The 14,419-nt window shown below is 38.9% G+C and overlaps 1 long non-coding RNA gene across 2 annotated transcripts in view; it reads left to right on the forward strand.

Annotated features, from left to right (window-relative positions):
* LOC143675937 (uncharacterized) overlaps positions 1 to 14,167 on the forward strand; it is a 60,927-nt gene extending 46,760 nt beyond the window's left edge. The window contains exons 2-4 of one of the 2 annotated variants that reach the window (XR_013171700.1): positions 9,895 to 10,088; positions 11,669 to 11,763; positions 14,029 to 14,167. This is a non-coding gene — a long non-coding RNA (uncharacterized LOC143675937). Of the gene's footprint in view, positions 1 to 9,894; positions 10,089 to 11,668; positions 11,764 to 13,141; positions 13,842 to 14,028 lie in introns of those variants that run through there. The other variant, XR_013171701.1, reaches the window with a different exon arrangement.
* Positions 14,168 to 14,419: the final 252 nt, after the last annotated feature.

A 14,419-nucleotide genomic window follows, 5' to 3' on the forward strand; every position in this document is an offset into this window, starting at 1 on the left:
GGTTTAAAGGAAGTTTGACAATTTCCAAATTAAATTGATAGTCATTTATTATTTATGAAATAAAGTTGTTACTCTAATTTATTATATAACATATTTGATAATTTATCCTCTCTCTGACCCAGGAAAAATTTTTTTATCACATTGAATAATTAAATGTAATGCAAAGCCTGAATATGCCTTCCTTCCTCCAGTAGCCCTTCTCTGGGGTCGCTTCCATTTGCCCCCAAAAGACCTTCCTTACAAATATCCATGTCATTCTTCTACATATCAGACTGTGAAAAATTATATTTATAAACAAAGCATGGTATTTTCAAATTAATATCATTTCTAAAATGTTTTTGCAAACATCATTTTGTTTTATTTTAGCACAGAGATTTGGGTAGAAAGGATTATCATTCCTGTCTTTTCAAACAAAGAAACCATAATCCTAGAGCCAGAGTTGGACCTTGGTCTTCTGGCTGCCAGGTGAGTCCTCTTCCTTCTACAGCACACTGTTACCTGGGGCAGTAGAGAAGAGACTCACTGTCCACTGCCCCTCATTCCCTCAGTGACAGCCTCTGACCACGTGGCTAGATTAGCCTTGCTATTGATAAGGCATTGCCTACTTACTCTTCCCTACACTGTCATACGTTCTAATATACAACAGGAAAGTAAGATGTGTCTATAAGAAAGGCACATGTCTCTAAAGCCTGTACTGCGTTTCAAGTGCAAATGATTAAGATGCTAAAGCTATAATTATCTGTCCCTACTTTGGTGAACTCTGTAAAATAGGATTTGGGGTCAGAAAAATGTGAGTTGATAAGCATCTTTTCCTTACAGTATTTTAGTATAATGCTATCTTGAAACAAGAAGTAATTTTATCATATGCTGTCCTGTTGAACTGAAGACTAAGAAATGTTCACTGAAACTAGGTAAGTGAGGAGAGCCCAGAATCTGATCTTCCTGTGGAACAGAAGTCAAGAACAGAAGAGGTGCTTTCCCTCCTCTCCCCAAGCTGTCTGTCAACACTAAATTCTGTTCTGCAATATAATGTTGAGCCCCTGCCAATTGAAAGAGGCCTTCATAGCCTTATCTGATTCAATTCATTTCTATCACTTCTAAAGAAAGCTTTTTTCAAAATATAGCTGCTCTCAGGGTGCATATGCTACTTTATTTAGTCTATTTAATTCTTCCAGCTTTGTCCTTTAATATTCCCTGAATCCAAGTCATGAGATATTTTTTCTTGGCTAATCTTATTCATATTTGGGATAGAGATTTATCTTGAAAATTAATAAGCAGGAAAATATTTCATGTCTGCAAAGTTCCAAGGCATATGCTTCTTTATTCCTTGTTACTGGAAACAATATCCTCAAAAAATTGCATGTGGCTGGTGGCTGATTCCACAGTGTTGATAGCCAACGTCCCAGTAACCTACAGAGCAAGCATCAAAAATATTTAAAAATGAAAAAATGATTGTAAAAAAAAATGAAACCTTCTATTGTATTGCTTAGAGTTGTTTTAAGATTACTCATTCTCACTGCTATGGCTGATGGTTTGTACACATAATTTGGACGCTCTTCACCTAGACAGTAGACTAAATGAATGAAATACAACTCTAAGTGTCATATCTGATGGAGAGTAAGGAAATAATATATTTTGTGCTATTATTAAATAATAGCTAAAGTCACCAATCATCTGTATCCAGTGTCCTATAATTTCAAGCATGAGTTCCAGATCATTCTGAGGGATAAGATATGCTGGATGGGTCTGTAGGGGGTTGGGGCAGAGAGAGAGAGATATTATTTAAGGCTTTCCCTTTATGAAAAGAGGAACCTATTGAGGTTATATTAACTAAAATTAAAAATTCAGTTCCTCAGTTGAACTAGCCACATTTCAAGTGCTCATTAGACACATATGCATTGGCTTGCCCAGAAAGAGAACATTCCCCTCATCACAGAATGTTGAAATGGACAGCACTCATTCATCCAGCAACCTTCTTTGTTGACTGTATGCTTTTCAAGGGAGGCCTGACTCCTCTCTCAAGTTGCTGCAGAGCCTCAGGAACTCTTGGTCCCAGTTTCATGCCTAGTAAAACAGAAGTTGCAGAGACAGTGACTAAGTGAGGCTGAGTTTTCGTTGCTGGGCTGCTGAAAGCAGATACCATGAAATGGGTTGGCTTAAAAGTGGGAATTTTTAGCTTACAGTTTTGAGGCTGAAAAAATGTCCAAATCAAGGCATCATCAATTCCCGAAGACTGGCTGCCGGCAATCCTTGACTCCTCTGCCACATGGCAAGGTACCTGGCAGCATCTGCTGGTCTCTCCCTTCTCTTCTGGGTTTCCTTGCTTTCAGCTTCTTGCTTCTGTGGCTTTCTTTCTCTGTATTCATTCCATTTATCAAGTACTCTGGTAAGAGGATTAAAATCCTCAATCTTTGATTGAGGTGGGTCACACCTTAACTGAAGCAACCTCATCAAAAGGTCCTACTTACAATGGGTCTGCACCCATAGGAATGGATTAATTTTAAGAACATGCTTTTCTTGGGCTCATGCAGTTTCAAACCACCACAAGCTGCTATGAAGATATTCTAGAAGAAACAAGACAAAATATTGCCTAACTTCTAAGTATTTAGTGAGTAGTTTAAATATAATAATGGTCATGCTCACTAGATGTGTCCATAAGCTTAGCTCTGTGGAATAATCGATTATTGAATCATCTTTTCTCTCATATTGTTAGAAAAAGGTTTCAATTTTTATTTGTGAGTTTTACTTTTACTTTTGACATGGTAACAACAACGACAAAAATGAACACTCATTGCTTATTTAATGTGAGCCAGGTACATATATGTCTGACTTCAAGTTCTACTTTGCCTACATACTTCCCAGTGAGCTGTGCACCCTTGGAGTAGTTACTTTACCTCACTGATCTTCAGTTTCCCAATACGTAAACTAAAAGTGATGATACTACTCACTAAATAGAGTCCTTGTGAGGATTAAATCCAGGTTTATGTAAAGCTCTTTTTTAAAAAAAATTATTTTTAGGGACAAATCTTCACATACGTACAGTTCATACATGGTTATACAATCAGTGGCTCACAGTACCATCACATAGTTGTGTATTCATCACCATGATCATTTTTAGAACAGTTGTATCATTCCATAAAAAGAAATAAAAAGAAAAAACTCAAATATCCCATACCCCTTAGCCCTCCCTCTTGTTGACCACCAGTATTTCAATCTACCCAATTCATTTTACCCCTTACCCCCCTATTATTTATTTATTTGTATCCATATTTTTTTTACTGATCTGTCGATATCCTGGATAAAGGGAGCATCAGACACAAGATTATATAAAGCTCTTAAGACAGCAATCAGTATGTGGTAAGTACTCATTAAATCTTAGCTATTTTTGCTGCTGTGTGCCAGACAATTTAATAAATACTTTATTTCTATTGTCTTATTCTCATTCTTATAACAACCTCATATGTTAGATATTTTCATTAGCTGTATTTAACAGATGAACAAACCGAGTCTCACGTGAAATAATTTCACCAGTTTCACATAGGAGCTAAGGGTCATAGCCAGGACTTGAACCCAGGTGTTCTGCCCTCAGACCCTAAGCAACTAACCTCAATTTTGGCACCAACCAAGGGGGCTTAGCTTGGGCAGTTTATAAGATAATGTTTGCTTGTATTGTTGTCATACTAAGCTCTCTCCCTATAAATGTGTCAACTCATAAATCTTTATGTTTGGTAGCAACGTTAGTGCTTTGGCGTGAAGGAGTGGTTATGGCGTTATCAGAGTGGAGGCTGTCTCTGATGTTTTAATATTACAAAGCATTTTAACACAATCTAATTAGACATCTTTTTTGGTCAATGTGCTATTCCTTCTCTCAAATTTCTTTGTGCTTAAAAATAATAATTATAGACCACTCCATTCAAACAATCCAGTAAGATAGCACTACATAATAGAGGGACAATAACTATATCTTTCCTTTCAAACCATGATCTATCCTTTGTGGAAGAGTCTAAAGTGAAATGGAAGATGATACCATTGTGCGGGGAGCTGTCCCCAGACAGGGTGCTGAAATAAGAGTTCTGAACTTCAAGAACTATGCCCAGACAAGGCTGTGCACACTCTCTGCTGATCTGGCATGGAATAACATCAAAGGAAATGCACGGCAGACCACGATTTTCCAGCATGTTCTTCCAGCCTGAAGCAGCCTGTTAACATTAGCATAAAGCAACATAAGTCATTTTAGAAGGCACAGTGGGGAAGACAGTACTTCTTATTGCTCCTTTTCAGAAATGTGTCAAACTACAACTCTGGATACTTAAGCTGACTATTCCTGCAGCAAATAACACCTGACCTGTGATAAGGCAAACACTGTGGGAACCAAACTTAAAATTAAGGAAGTCTGAGTCTTAGCCAGTGAGACAAAATAAAAGACAGTGATGAAAGATCATTTGGAAATTTGGGTTAAGGTCATCAAATTATTGTAGTGAACAAAGATTAAATAGCTTTTTGCAATAAATGCATTTTACCCATAGCAAGGAGGGTGAAATAAATCTAATATTAGAATCTTTCTAGGCATCGTAGAATGAGATTTTAAAACAAACTAAAACATGGCTTTTCCAAAGAATTTTGATAATGATGACCTAAAAGCAGATAGGAGTCTTTAATACATGTAATGATATTATCAGGATCTAGGGGGAAAAATGTGATTTGTTAGAATGATAGGTCAGAACAAACCAGCTGGATTTTAACAAAAATCAAGGTTAATCCTGCACAGGGATTTCAAATTTCAATTTTCCAAGTTCCCTTGTGAGATATGGTTTAATAAGAACTCATGTGGAAAATGAACTGAAAGCCTTAGCTGCCCATAAGCTAAATGTAACTCTATAGTGAAATGTTGCACTACGAAATTTGATGCAATCTTGGACTGTGCTAAAAGAGGTGGAGTGTCCAGGTCATGTGAGGAGATAGGTTCTGTGCAGAAGGAATACAATATAGAGTCCAGGTAGCTTATAGGCAGACAGCAGAAGATATTAGGGGAATGGGACCGTACACATCTCCAGAAGAAGTGATGAAAGCAAGGTGATGCAACCTGTGAAATGTGACCTGGGGGAAAAAAAGTCTGACACTGAAGGAGAGGAAATTTTATCAATTATATATTATATCTGTGGGCATTTCTTGTTGTTTTGAATTCTCAAGGTGAGAACAGCTTGCCCTGGGTCATGCTCTGAACCAGTAACTTCCTCTGGAATTGTGCAGTCCAGCTGAGCATGGCTTATTTGGGACCACATTCTTTAATGCCTTGAATTGTTTATAATTAGTCTCCTCAAATCTCCTGGAACTTCCTGTGGCCAGGATGTGGTCCATCTCATTCAGCTCTATATATCCCACAGCAGTTGGGAATAACTCCAGCAGGCACTGAGTGGCTATTGGTTGATTGCCCCAACATGCCACTTTTTTGCTATGAGGTTAAACACTGTTCACAATCTGGTGGAGACTTTCTCCTCCAACTTAGCTGTTACTTCTGATCTTCCATATGGGCCTTCAAGATGTGTTATCATTAGCAGTCTCTTAAATACCTTAATTGGAGAAGTTAGGCATTTTGTATCAAGGGAGCATAAAATTCAATTGAATTTGGATGCTCCAATATCTACTGTCCAAAATCCAAAATCCAAAACAGATCCAGAGAGTGACTAGGAAAAGAACTGGAGGTAAGCCTGGTGGCTGTGCTACAGGGGTCATGTCTGAGGCTATTTCTTACTTCTGTTATTCTTAAAAATGAAAATGAGTAAGAAATGGAAAAGATGAAAATGAGACTGAGAAAGAAAAGACCCTCTCTTAATGTCTTTCTTCCCCTGTTGGAGACACACCTTTGATCCCTTCAAAGAACTATAATCATCCCACTTAACATTTCCTTGCTTAATTGCCTCTTGTGTTGTATTGTTCTCTAATTGTTTCAGGTGTGTCTAAGTCAGGTTTCCTAGAGGGCAGAACTGCACTCCCTCTCTTAGTCCTTCATAGCATAGCAAAGCATAGAACTGAGAGCATAATTAAGCAAGCTCTCATTTCAGACTTGATTGGCTGACTGATTAAAATGGAAGTAAACAGTTCAGGTGCTTTGGTTCATTGGTAAGAAGACAGGAAGGCATTCATTTCATAACTGTTATCAGATGGATATGCGAAAAGTTATAGCTGCCTCCCATCATTGGGCCTCAGTTTGACAGCCTGTAAAATGTGGGAAATGAACTTCGCCCATGCTAGCATAGTCCCAGAAGTCCCAGGAGTTATATGGACTGGAATTCCAGTGTTTGCAAAGTGTTGGTGGCATTCCATGGAGAAGCCATGCGTATAGTTTTGTGCTTAGGATTGCAATGCCTGGGAAGAGCCAGTTTGAAGTATACTTCTTTTCCTGCATTTATATTCTTTCTAAAACTGATGAAAGAGTGAAAGCATCTTGAGAAATGTTTTACTATTTTACTTTTGGTTCTCAAATTATGCAATGCCTGGATTTGTGTACCCTTCGATAATGAGGGAGTATCACAGGCTGGAAGATAACAATAACTCCCAAACAGGGTGAAAAAGTCATTTATCTTTCTGTTTCCACTCTACTGGGAAACATCTGAAAATCACTAACATTCAGATTTGAATAAATATTTTGGTAAGATATGTTCATTGAATTTCTACCCTCAATAACTTAGATTGTGATGGCAAGAAAGGAAAGAGATAAAATAGTTTTTATTAAGAATTTCACCTGCATTTCTGAATGTTCTGTTCATATTAGAATATCTTCTATTTGATATTTTCCCTTTCTCCAAACAAGTTTGATTCTAACCGTTACCACGCAATAGGATGTATGCACAGGGAATGACAACAAAAAAAGATCATAGATATCCCTTAGCCTCTGCATATATTTATCACCTGCTCTCTGCAGGTGTTACCAATTAAGTTATAGCTTTTGCTACCCCAAAGCCGTTTTATTTCCTCTTTTGGATTTAGAACACTAGATATTGGAGTATCTGGATTCAATTGAATTCTATGCTCCCTTGATACAAAATGCCTAACTTCTCCAATTAAGGTATTTAAGAGGCTGCTAATGATAACACATCTTGAAGGCCCATATGGAAGATCAGAAGTAACAGCTAAGTTGGAGGAGAAGTCTCCACCAGATTGTGAACAGTGTTTAACCTCATAGCAAAAAAGTGGCATGTTGGGGCAATCAACCAATAGTCACTCAGTGCCTGCTGGAGTTATTCCCAACTGCTGTGGGATATATAGAGCTGAACGACATGGACCACATCCTGGCCATGGGAAGCTCACAGGAAATTTGAGGAGACTAATTATAACAACACAGGACAGAAAAAAGTGTGGCCCCAAAGTAAGCCATGCTCAGCTGGACTGCACAATTCCAGAGGAGTTCGATGGGTCAGAGCGTGATCCAGAGCAAGCTGTTTTCACCTTGAGAATTCAATCCAACAACAAAAAATGCCCACGAATATAAAACAATGTACATAATTGATAAAATGTCCTCTCTTCTATTGTCAGATATTTTTTTTCTAAAATCCCCATCCATTGGCCCCTTCCAAACACCCCTCTTTGCTGTGTGAATAGCTCCCCTGGGTGAGCCCTTCATTATCTCTTACCAGGCCGATTGTTTGCTTCATATGCATTTCAGCAGAATGCCCCTTGTTCTTTATGTGGCAAGCCTACATTTGCTGTCTTCTGAATCAATCTGTGGAACCCCTGAGGGCCACAACAACCTGTGGCAATGAAAGATATTCAACAATGAAAGAACATTAGTGGTCCTGAGCAGTGTGTCTGAGGGGTGTATGACGAATTTCTCCAATATTCCTAAACAAGGCACCATGAGATAAGGCTGATCCTCCATAGAGAATGTACTCATCCTGATACAGATGGAATTTTTGGATGGTTAGTCCCAAATCAACTCAACTTTTTTTTCTTGTGGAATATATTTGGTTACTCTCAAATTTTTTCTGCTTCTCCACATTCTTCTTAAGGCCCTGCATTAATGAATGGCTTCCATACCATCCTCTTTATCTCAAGGTCTCGGAACTCAAGTTTCTCTCAAAACTAGAGCTTTTACAAAGGGAAACTAAAAAGGATAATTATTTAAATCTGACATTCTTTTATGCCTTTATTTTTTTCCCAAACGAATATGTCAAACTAATTCAATTTATTATGTCCATTTTTCTCCAAAAGAAGAAGTTGATCTGAAGTAAATGAATGTGCTATCGATAATCTGCATGGCAATGCAAATATCTAGTCAAACTTAGACCATTCCAGGACTAAAATATAACCAGAGATGTAAAATTTTAATTCAAAAGTTAATGATTCATATATCATCACCTGTCAACCCTTCTGACAACCTATTTTAATATTTGGTATTTTTTTCATTCTTTATCTTGTAAAAAGAATTGTAGTCCTTTGTCACTATATTCCTCAACATGGAAGAAAAAGGTTAGAGTAGAGTTTAACATTTTAGGCATGGTGAATGATAACAATGTTTTCTAGTGACAACGAAAGTTCCTATCCCCATGTGAAAGGGCTGTTTCTGTTGGCCAGAACAGCAAGCAATGGCCAGAACCAATTTTAAATCCATCCTAAATGATCAGTGACTACTTCGCATCGGTAACCATGCTTCTGGAAGCTGGCCAATCAGTGACAGCCTGAGATTGCTGAAAATCAGCCAATGAGCAAAAATTATTTCCAAGTAACCATGCTTCATGGTAAAGGTCAACCAATATTCCAAACACTCCTGCATCTGAAAATCTTCCAAACCCTGATCTCCATAACTCTAGACAAGATAAGGTCTATACCATGCTCAGAAAGACTGTATCCCACAAGGGATGTATAATCAGGCAATGCATTCTCATTTTTGTTTCAGATTTGGAATGGTAGCCTCTTTGATGGAGACTATCTTGATATCTCCTTGGTATATCATATTTAAAGACTTATTTATTTAGCTCTGATTTATTTCAAATACAATGTAAAGTAGTCAAGTATAAAGTCAACCAATTGTCCAATCATCAATGTTTAGAAGATTGGTCTATAGTGTAGTAAGCCAATAAAATTGTCCATATAAACATGTTGGTTTATCCAAATAAAACAACTCCATCAGTCAGCATGTGTCTGCCTCTAGCCCTGATGGGACTGATATATAAGCTACAGCCAAATTATCACACATACAAGAGGTTGTAGAATTGAGCAGGGTTGTGATATGGTTTGCAAAGTCAGCCTCTTTTAAGTTAACATCCGTCTGAGAATTTTTAGACACCATATGCTTGAACCAGTTTCCAAACTTTTATCCAGTTTGCCAAAACAAAAGGTAAGAGAACAAAGGGGAATTCTTTCCCTTGCATGTATGTGTGGTTTTTGGCATCATGACATCTCTTTGAAATAGCAATCATTTTCTGAAAACAAAGTCTTCAATGAGACTATGCATAGAATGCCATGCAACATTTTGTTTTGTTACATAGATAATTTATATTTGTTAAAAATTTTTAAATAAGAATACCTTATACTTAATTGTGTACATTGTTGTTCATTTTATCAAAGTCATGCTTAAAGGCTACTTACAGATTTTCTCTATCTTACTTGATCTTACAATTGTAAAAGGCAGAATATTGTTCAAGACCCTATTTACAAAAGTGACTTAGTTACAGTGTGAAGGCTGATGTTGGGGATTGAATCATGTCCCCCATAAAGACATGTTCAAGTCTTAATCTGCATTCCTGTGACTGTGAACACACTTTTAAACAGAGCCTTGGAAGATGTTATTATTTGTTAGGGGGTGGATTCATTTGTGAATAGGGTCTTGCAAGATCCTATTTAGATGAAGCCAGATTGGTTCAGAGTGTGCCTTAATCCTAACGCATATAACTGCAGGCAGAGGAAATGCACATGCAGGCAGTCAGAGAAAGCCACAGGAGGAGACCCAGGAAATGGTTGCCATGTGACGGAGACAGAGGTGCGAGCCTAGGAGCCCCAAGGATTCTAGCCAGCACCAGAATGCCACCGACTCTGGGACAAACCATGGCCTGCTGAGACCCTGGACTTCTACAGTTCTATACTTCAAAACTGTAAGACAATGCATTCCTATTCCTTATGCCAAACAATTTGTGATATTTGTCATAGCAGCCCTGGCAAACTAAGACACCTGACCTCTGTAAGATGTATTATATCTAGAGAGAGCTCATTATTTAATAAATGAAAAGAAAGCTCCTCGCACATTGTGTTTAGCCAGTGATAAATATCGTGACTCCCCAACATCCTTCACATCCTCTGAACAAGCTAGCCTGGCATTGCTGCAAACCTACCCATGCAGTGTCCCCAGTCTCTTTCTTCAGGTATCCCAGGCTCAACAGCTTGGGGATCCTATCCCAATGCTTCTTCCTATATTCTTCCCCTAAATATATTCTATTCCTTCCCCTCTTCATCTCTGTATGCTCACACCCTTTCCTTCCCCTCCAATTCCATATTCAACAGGAAGATATACGCTGTCACTTCATCAGATCACCTCTCCTTCTTCTGAGCTCACATACACTTTTCCAGCCAATGCTTTCATTTATTTATGATTTATTTGAAACATTATTTTTTACACCACTGAGAAATAGACTGGACATTTGGTCAGTGCCACCATATGGTTATCTGTGTACTTGTCTCATCTTCCCTTATCAGTTGTTAATTCCCTTGAGTGCAAAGGATATGCGTTTTCTATCATATGGTGCTTCATACATGCTAAGTGGGTGAACACGTTTGCCATTGGCATGGTGGGAGGGCTCACAGAAGACAAACCAAGTGAACAGCATGGATTTCAGTTATCAAGCAAGCATTTGGTCTAGTCTGGTTTATTTTACTCACAAAATTTCCCCTAACATTTTTAAAAATTGTTCCTTCTGCAATGGATGAAACACGAGCCCCCTAAAAAATAGAAGTTGAAGCCATGTATTCACAGAGTCCGTGAAATAAGTTTTAAAACCTCCAGCTATTGGAAATTTTCAGTCATTTTTAAAAGACCATCAATTTAGCTCATATGCTTCCAGAACTCTGTGTGCTCGAATATCCCTGAAGACACCATGTATTCCTGAAATTATCGTATTTGTGGATCTTTCAAAAGCACAGAAGACACCTCAGCAAGGCTTGTTAAGAAAATTAACAGTAACCAACCTCACGCAAAGAAGGGTGACCGCTGCTGCACCCATTGTCCTTTTGCTTTGGGGAGTAGAGGGGTGGCAATGACCCTTCACAACCGTCAAAAACTACAGTGTATATATTGAGAACTGAATGTTTGATTAGCACGTTCACCACCCGATTGTTCAAAAAACAGGTCTGTGCTAGAGAATGAGAAAACAATCTTGGGTAAAAGAGAACCTGTGTCCTCAAGGCGACCATGCTTATGGTCGGTCTCCTTCATCTATGTGGCATTTGGGAGGGGCTCCTTCCCGGGCCAGGTCTGAGCAGATGCAGGGCTCTCTGAAGTTTGTCATCGAAGGGCTCCAGCTGGTGTATCTCTCCTTAGACTGTGGGTTCTATTCCTTTCCCTCTCCACCTGTCTTCTCAGAGAGCTCATCTGCTTTCAGCACTTCCTCTCTCTCACCAGGATGTAAGTGACTCCCAAATCTACTTCTCTAGTTTGCATGTCTGTCTTTCTCCATCACAGGGTACTTACTGAATGCTGTTGGCAGGCAGTCATTCCTCAGTAAATACCTGCCTACCACCTGACTGTAGGATAAAATGGAAGTGATCTTCTCTCAGGTAATGCACAAAGGAATTTTCTGGGTTAGGATGGCCTTGCCCCACAATAATTCAAAACTAGAGGGAAAAGGATGAAATTACTATATGTAAATTCCTTGGAGGAAAGGATCATATACTGTTTCTGTTCAGCATCTATTGTTCTATCTTCTGGGCACTGCTTTCCTGCTCTGGGATTGGTCCCTCCATCCATTCTATGTCCCGCAGGGCAGGTGACGGCAGCCATGTTACCATGTGGCCCTGTCCCAGGCCTGCTGAGTGGGCATTTGACCCAAAATAGTCAAGGAGCCCCTTCCCTGGAAATTGTGGACTTAGAACTGATAAACCACTCACTCCACTGGTGTTTGAAATTGTTTAAGTTATGCAAGTACAGAATGTTTTCCACTGAGTCCCTGATCCAACAAATATTTGCTAAGCAATTACTATGTTATAAGCACCATGCAGTGAAAGAAATAGAACAAAAGTCCCTACCCTTTAGTATAGGAAGACAGATGACAAATAAGTAGGCAAGTAAATATATAGTATTTCAGATGGTGATGAGTGATACAGAGAATAATTAGACAGAGGAAGGGTGAAGAAAGAACATGTGTGTATGTGTGCGTGTGTGGTGGGTGGGATGCTATTTGAAATATGAGAGTAGGAAATGACTCACAGAAATGGCATTATTTGAACGAAGACCTGAAAAAAGCAGAAGAGTTGGATGAGACATGTAGGTATATGGGGTAACATCATTCCAGGCATCGAGAACAAGAAATGCAAAGGTCCTGAGGTATGTTGAAGAACATACCTTGCTTGGTATGTTGAAGAACAGCGAGGAAGCCAGTGTGGCTTGCGCATGTGAGAGGGAGAATGGAAGGAGCCAGTTGGCAGTGCTGGGGGTGGAGGTGGTGCACAGATCACACGCTGCCTTGAAGTCTTGCCACAGCTGTGTGCCAATTACGAGATGGAGGGGAATCCACTAGAGGGCCAAAAGTACAGTAACAGCAGCTTCTTTTTCGAAGGATCAAGCTGATTGCTGTGAGAGAGCTAAGGGTAGCTTGGGGGCATAGGCAGAACCAGAGAGATCAGTGAGAGGCATCCCCTCTTTTGGAGAAAACCTGCCTACTGTGAGAAAGAAAAATAGCTACTGGGTACCCAATATGTGCCAGAGACTATGCTAAGAATTGTGTAATAAAAGCCTACTTAATTCCCCAAAGAACTCCATGCCATTATTATCATTTTGTCCTTTTACCAATGAGTAAACTGGCACAGAAAGGTCAAGGGACCTGCCACTGAGTCACCACTGGTCACCACTGAGCCCTCAAAGTTCAGATTCAGACCCTGGCACTTTGGTGCCTAAGCCTCCGTGTTTACCTATCCCCCTCTTCTGCTTTCCCCAAAGAAGGAAAAGAACATGGCAGAGAGAAGCAAAACTGAGCAGTGATTACAGAGCACTCGGAGTGTCTGTCCCTGATGCAGTGTTTCTCAGTTGTTTCTGAGATGCATCACGGTCCTGACCAGGCCCCACAAGATGCCCGCTGCCCTCACGCCCCCATGGCTGAGACCACCTCAGGTGGGTTTCTGCCACTTGCAGATGGAAGAGACCCAAAGCATGCAAGCCCCTGAAGTTATACAGATTTCTATTCTCTCCCCATAAAATGCTGGTTGCATTCCCTGTACCTAACAGTAGCTGATATGCTTTGAAAGAAGGAAAGAAAAAGAGTGAAAGAATCAAGGAGGTAGGGAAAATAATCAGGGAGGGAGGACAGGATGGAGGAAGACAAGAAAGAAAAGGGAATGCTTAATGAACTGGGATCACTCATGTTTTAAATATTTTAAGAACCTAATTGAAGCAAGACACGGGGTTTCTTTTCGCCTTTAAGGAAGTGTTACCTTGTGATAAGACTGGAAATGCAGAACTGAATCAATACAGCAGACACTCAATACATTTTACTAAGAAGTCACAAACTGTGTTACTTTGAACTCGGGAGACTTTGTTCATTTAGATTAGCACTACAGTAGACAGCAGAGGATGACTGTTAGAGTACAGACTAGCTCTCTAATTAATAGCTTGTTTTCTTGGACACATTACCTCACCTCTCTGTGCCTTGATTACTTTATTTGTAAAATAAGAATGCTAGTAATTATACCTACCTCTTAGGAATGTTATAAAAATGAAATGAGTTAATACATGTAAAGTATTGAATAATGACTTATTGAATATAGTTAATATTCAATAATTGATCTCTTTAAAATTTGACATTAATTGGTATCTCTTTTCCACTTAAGCTTTCATCTTCATGTTGCCAAGACAGTGTGGACTGCACAGAAAAGAGTTCCCTTTATAACCCTAACGTATCTCTCAATTGAAGAGTTCTTAAGAGGCAGATGCCTGGGTCAAATTCACCTACAAAAGCTATATTATAATAAAATGTGATTAATTTAAAGATATTTAAATAAATATGATTATATAAGAACTGATATGTCAGTAAAGAGACATGATCTAATTTTTGTGTTTTCTCTATAATCTGGTTGTTATTTTATAAATAATAGCACCCCATCTTAGAAATATCCTGGGTGCAGGATTCATTGTTAGAAAGTAGACTTAGACATTGTAAATGAATGATTTAATTTAATTTTTTTATGATAAATTTACAACCAAGGAAGAAAATCACAAATG

Source organism: Tamandua tetradactyla, chromosome 3 (assembly GCF_023851605.1).
Source record: "Tamandua tetradactyla isolate mTamTet1 chromosome 3, mTamTet1.pri, whole genome shotgun sequence".
NCBI classification, from domain to species: domain Eukaryota; kingdom Metazoa; phylum Chordata; class Mammalia; order Pilosa; family Myrmecophagidae; genus Tamandua; species Tamandua tetradactyla.